Consider the following 5,910-nt stretch of genomic DNA (forward strand, 5'->3'; position numbering starts at 1 on the left):
AGTGGGGACTATGGAAGGAGGACCTTCAGGGAAAGGCCAATTTAGGTGTAGACGGGGAAGAAGGGCAAAGAGGAGGAAGAACCTGGATACAGAGTCTAGGGCACCAAGGAGGGAACTACAGTGGTAGCATGGGGGATGAAAGACAAAGTCCAGGTGAAAGAATGAAAAGCAGAAGGTGGGGAGAGACCCTGTGAAGTAGGTATTGGATTGAGGCAAATAAAAGAAATAACAACCAGGGTTAGAGGCAGAGACCAGATGGTGCATTGGAATCAGCTTTAAGGAGGGGATGTGAAGTGGCAGGACTGGCAAAGGAGTGAAGGATGGTGAGTGCTCGCTTTCTCACTCTCTCTCTGTCTCTCTGTCTCTCTGTCTCTCTGTCTCTCTCTGTCTCTCTGTCTCTCTCTCTCTCTCTCTCTCTCTCTCTCTCACACACACACACACACACACACACACACACACACACACACACACACTTCCAAGGCAATAGAAGCAATTTTCTGGTAAGTTCAGAGTGTGGGCCCTAACCCCTAGCCCCAATGAATTAACTCAAATGATAATATATGTTATATATTTACTCTATTATCATTTTGAGTTAATTCATTAAAAACCTGAACAGCAATAATAAAATCAAGAACAGAATAAGAATATTAGCCTTCCCACCAGGGGACATGTTGGTCAACACACACTTAGGATTTGGTACTTTATTTCTTCCAGCTTCTCAACTTCCCTCTGCCTTGGGAAGAGGGGAAGTCGGGACCTCCTGTACATCAGGATGGATCTTGCCCTCTCTTTTCCAGCTTAGGATTCAGCGAGAAAATCAGGGGTTAAGAGCTTTGATCTTGTTAGAAACTTGGAGACAAGTCAAGGTAAGAGGCCTCTGAAATAATGGCCAGGATGTGAGAAGCTGGAGAAGAGGGGGAAGAAATGGAGACAGAACTATGCAAAGAGAGATACAAATTGCTGTCACAGAGACTTTCTTTCACATCCCACTTCATTCTCAGTGGGTTCTGGGATCAGTACTTCTTGTGTGGGCACTGGTCAGGGCTTTAGGGCTCTAGGGCTTTTGAGCAGGGGGAAGATATCTACTGAGTGGCTTTAGAGATTACTCTTGCATCCCCCATGCAGTAATTCCTGGCTCCCTTCTCCAAGGCTGAAGACAACCAAGACTTCTAGGACCATGCAGGCTGTCAGTATCTCAGGAGCCTCAACTAGTTCTTTCATTACTGGTGGCTTTCTTTGGCTACTTTCCTGCCCCTTCCTCCTGGCACGAGCTGGTAGCATTAGTTTCTGTCTCTTGCAGGGCAGTGATTCCATTAGGAAAGGCTTGGGAGTGGGTAAGAAGAATATGAGACTGGTACCTGGAGCTTTTACACCCACTAACCCTTTTCTGACCCTTCTTCCTATTGGAATTACACATTTTGGTTGCTAGCTGAAAGGTAATGGTTCCCCTTCTCACTAGAGCTTTGAGTGACTTTGCCATTAATAGAGACTCCTCAGAATGCTGAGAAGACTACTATGGTTATCATAAGTTCCTCTAACTGAAGTTGTAGCTCTCACCTCTCTTCAACTTTCCCCCACCCCACTGGGCCCAGCTTCTCTGCAAGTGGTATCCTGCACAAGGGTAAAGACTATACTTTTGCTTCAAGAGGAATTCTATTTCTTTGCTCCATAGTCCAGAATTATGTCTAGAGAACTCACACTGCTTTTGTTTTGAGAGATACTTATGGAGAAAGAAATATCCTTCCTTGTTGCTGCTCAGGGCACACACAAGACAAATTTATGATCCTCAGAGATAGAAAGGCACTTTGAAGTAGTGGACCTACAGAGCCCTTGAAGTCAAACATCCAAGATATCACCCAGGTTGGGCCACTTGCTGTGCTGAAGCAGGAGATATATATCCTGACATCTGCAGTAGGGCTGGCACTTGGGATGAGTTGCAGTTGGTTTTAGATCTGGCAAGGGATGTTATGCTATGGGTGTAAGTGAGATGGAAAAGAACGAACACTGTTTAGAAGAGAAAAAGGAAGAGTGAGACCAGAACACACATGGAGGCAGGAAACTGGGGAAGCTGACTCCTGAATCCAAGGAGCCCAGATTTGTATCCAGGACAGAGTTCTTAAACTGTAAGCTGTACTAATACTCTAATTCCCAACTCAGGGTTCTTTCTGGAGTTTGTCCCTTGGTGGACAGGAGCATTATTGACTCCTTTCTGAGGCAGACAGGATTGGGCATGTGGCTCAGGGCAGGTCGGAAGATTCTGGTCCCAGAGCTAACATTAATGCAGGTGAATATGAGCAGATTTTTCAAAGGAGCTTTATTTAAAAAAAAAAAAAAAGCTTTGTTCAAATGAGAGGATGGGAGGAAAAAAGATGGTCCAGGTATCCTCTCTGGATATACTGGCTTAGGAGAGATGAGAGAAGAGGAGGCTTCATGGTCTCTTTTAATTGCTTTGCTTTCGTACTTTATCCATTTTCAACCACAATCTAAGTGCTTTAAAATACAAAATAGGTTGCTAATAACTTCCCTGACCTTCCATTCCACATCATCTGAGTTTATCTGGTCATGTCTCTCTGGAGCAGACACTCCTGTGACCCATCTCTTTCAGGAGAATGCCTTTTGGTACTAAGTCCCTCCCAGAACAGGCTCTGCAACAGCAAAGCAGCATGTGTATTGGGGATTTCTCCTTCACACTTGAACCCATGTTGTTTTCCTACAGAAATGCTCTCTGCCTCCCTTTCCATTCCTCTCCCTTCTTCCTCCTTTCTCCCCTCATCAGTCCTGTTTCTTTCTGTAGCCAACTGCTGGAGTTGGGGATAATGTTCTATACATTTCACTCTTGCTTCTTCCATCTTTTGATACTCCCCTTGCAACCTCTCCCCACTCTTCCCAACTTTGTCACTCCTCTCTTCCTACTGTATGATCAGATCCTCTTACCTTATTTCTGGGTCATTCACTTCTTTTTTTTTCCCCCTCTCAACATTCTTCATCTATTATTCCAACTTGGACAGATGAAAAGATGATATTTAAGGGCAGCATCTATGAGGTAGTAGGATTTGGACACAGCAACAGGCATGGTGGTCAGACATCAAGAAGAAGCTGATAGGCACTGACAAAGTGGCCTAAGTGCCTCCTGACCCATCTTCCTTAAAAGAGTGAGCTGAGGAGCCCACGACAGAGACTTAAATGAAATTGGTTAAATTAAGGGGTCAGGAAGCCCACTGGCCACTGTCCAACCTTAACAATGGCCTAATTAAGAGGAATCAGTCAGAAGACTCATCTGGGGAGGTGGGTATCCCCAAGTGCATCCTCTACCCACTCACAAGGAAAAAAACTTTCCACAAGTTCACAGTTAACCCTCTGGAGTCAGGTATGCCCTGGCTTTTAAAGAGTGATTTTATATCCCAGAATTATTCAAGGTGGTAGTTGAATTACTCAATTGTTGGGTTGTTCAAATAATCATATGCCCATGGGGTCCTGTTGTTATACCCACAGAACAACAAGGATGAAGATTATCTATACATGAGTTATTGTGGCAAACTTTCTGCAGTTTACTTCAAGGTGTCTAGCTTTTACAACCAACAAACATTCAAAAACATTTAATCATAACTAGAATTTATCATCCACTAAAGTTGTTATTGAAACATATTTTTCTCTCCAAATCATTCTCTTTTCCAAAGAGTTCCAAATCGAGACTAATTAATTTAAAAAACAAGTCCAACTTAAACAAAGATGACCTAATTATTTCCATAAGCTCAGCAAGAATTGTAATTGACCTTATAAATTATTTCTAACTTACTTCACTGGAACATTTCATAATGAACCTCTAGATGGAACTTTTAATAGCTTCTCAAGGCCAGAAGCCATGCCTGATACCTGACAAGGAAAGAAAAACACACAGTGCCTCATGAATGAGAAACTTGCATCAGTGTTCACTCCTGGCATCTTACCTGGTCCATAAGCTTCTTAGCTTCCCCAAAATGCTCATTTCCTTTCCACTCCAACCAAAAAGTGAAACTGGCAGGTAACATGGGTCTGGAATCAGCATAGAGTTTCCCTGAGACAAAAATAGTCTGGGCAGCAGCAGAAACAGATTCATCAGATTTCCACACACCAACTAGCCTGGAACAGCTAATCTCCTGTGGTTGTCTAAGTTACTAGCCCAGTAGACTAAGGAGTAAGCCCTGGACTGATCCAAGCTAATTACTCTACCTTGTGATTAATGCCACAGAGGATTGGCTCCTGATTGGCCCTCCAAAACTTGTTACTGAAACCCAAGATTGGCTGCCTGTTGCTCCAAAAATCAATGAGTTTTTACTGAAAAGGAATATGAGCTTTATTCAGGTGGCTGCTACTTGGGTGGGGCGAAGGCAAACTCTTGTCCAAATGCCAACTCTGAGGTTACTGCCTGCCTCAGGGATTTTTAAAACATCTTAAGGTACTTAATCAGTAAAAGGAGTACAGTATTCCCTAATATTTCATGGCTACATGTAGACTTGATGGGGCTAGCTCAAAAATTATCTCTGTGCTAAGAGGTTGTGAAAGGGGGTCTGGTTTCTTGGTGCAGAGAGGTAATGTAAGAGTCTCTGGTTTCTATTTCATGATGTGTAGGGGGCTCTGTTCTTTTCTAGAAAAGATTACATGAACTATAAGTACACAAGGAAACATTAATTAATCATCATATGGCTCAGGGTGTTGGCTAACACTTAAAGACGACTAGATTGACAGGAAGGGCCCAGGAAGCTTAAAGAGGTCACCTAAGATTTGCCAGAATGGGGACATTCAGGCTGGTGTGGAAGATGAGGGGTCACAGATAGGAGAGCAAAGGAGAGAGGGTATGTGTGGTTCTGGGGTCGGGGTACAGTGGCTGGGCTCATTGAGGGGTGTCTTGGTCTCCTCAGCTGGGCTGGGTGAAGGTGGATGGAGGGGAGGACGCTCCTTTCAGCTTAGGGAAAACTCCAGGCTCAGCATATTCTCCCCAGGTGACCCAGAGTGGAAAGGAAGAAAATGGGGAACAGACACCTCAGATCAGTCCAGCCTCATTCCTTCCCCTCTACCCTCCCCTTCACTTCCCTAAGCCCAGTTTCTCAACGGACCATTCCACACTAATTACAAACCCACTGTGTGCACAGAGCTACAAAGTGTTCTTTGGCCATTCTCACTCCAGGAACCACTGCCTTCTCCTTGCAGCCCACACAGATCCTCAAACTTCTCAATCGCTGGGTTGATTTTGGAGCCCAGAAGCCTCTTCTGACACCACTTGAAATATAGAATGTAAACATTTTGGAAAAACTGTGGAGAACCTGAAGAAGTTGGGAGCAGGAGAAGGGTAAGGGAAAGCACCACAATTTCCAGGAACAGGATGATGGCTTATAGCAGCAAGAAAGACTCCAGTGAGAGGAGAGGAAGAACATTCCGGGAGCAGACGGTGGGGTTGGTTTTCTGAAGCAGAAATCCTGGGCCTGGTACAGGGAGAGAGCAGGATGAAAAGGGGCCAAGAGAGGGAGATCCTGCCTCCAAGAGTATTGGGGTTCAGCAAGGTGTGGTGGGGAAAGGGAGACCATTTGGAGCAAACAGGTAGAACACATGGTGAGATTCTGGGGGAGTCTTTGGCTTCCACATGAGGCATGAGTCCTGTCACTGCACACAAAGTAATTGTGAAATTAAACAGCTTCTGCTTGGCTCAGACATCTGTGATCTGCAAGGAGAAAAGACACAGAGGCTGTGCAAGGTCCTTTCTCTCCCACAAACCCACACTAGGAACTGAGGAGAAGTCTCCCTTGAGCAGGAGTGAAGGCCAAAGTAGTGGTATGACCTGATAGGGAACAGTTACCATTTGCCTCTTGAGAGGGAGTGGCTTTGGAGTGAACAAATCAGGCCATCTGGAGGTCCAAGGGTTGCCCAGGGCCTATT

At 44.8% G+C, this 5,910-nt stretch overlaps 1 long non-coding RNA gene across 1 annotated transcript; it reads right to left on the reverse strand.

Annotated features, from left to right (window-relative positions):
- Positions 1 to 2,476: 2,476 nt before the first annotated feature.
- LOC115304072 lies at positions 2,477 to 3,813 on the reverse strand. The gene is made up of 3 exons (XR_003914307.1): positions 3,797 to 3,813; positions 2,935 to 3,036; positions 2,477 to 2,490 (listed from the first exon to the last, which is right to left on the reverse strand). It is a non-coding gene; the product is annotated as an uncharacterized LOC115304072 (long non-coding RNA).
- Between the last annotated feature and the right edge of the window lie 2,097 nt (positions 3,814 to 5,910).

The sequence above is a fragment of the Suricata suricatta genome, chromosome 10, assembly GCF_006229205.1.
Source record: "Suricata suricatta isolate VVHF042 chromosome 10, meerkat_22Aug2017_6uvM2_HiC, whole genome shotgun sequence".
NCBI lineage: Eukaryota > Metazoa > Chordata > Mammalia > Carnivora > Herpestidae > Suricata > Suricata suricatta.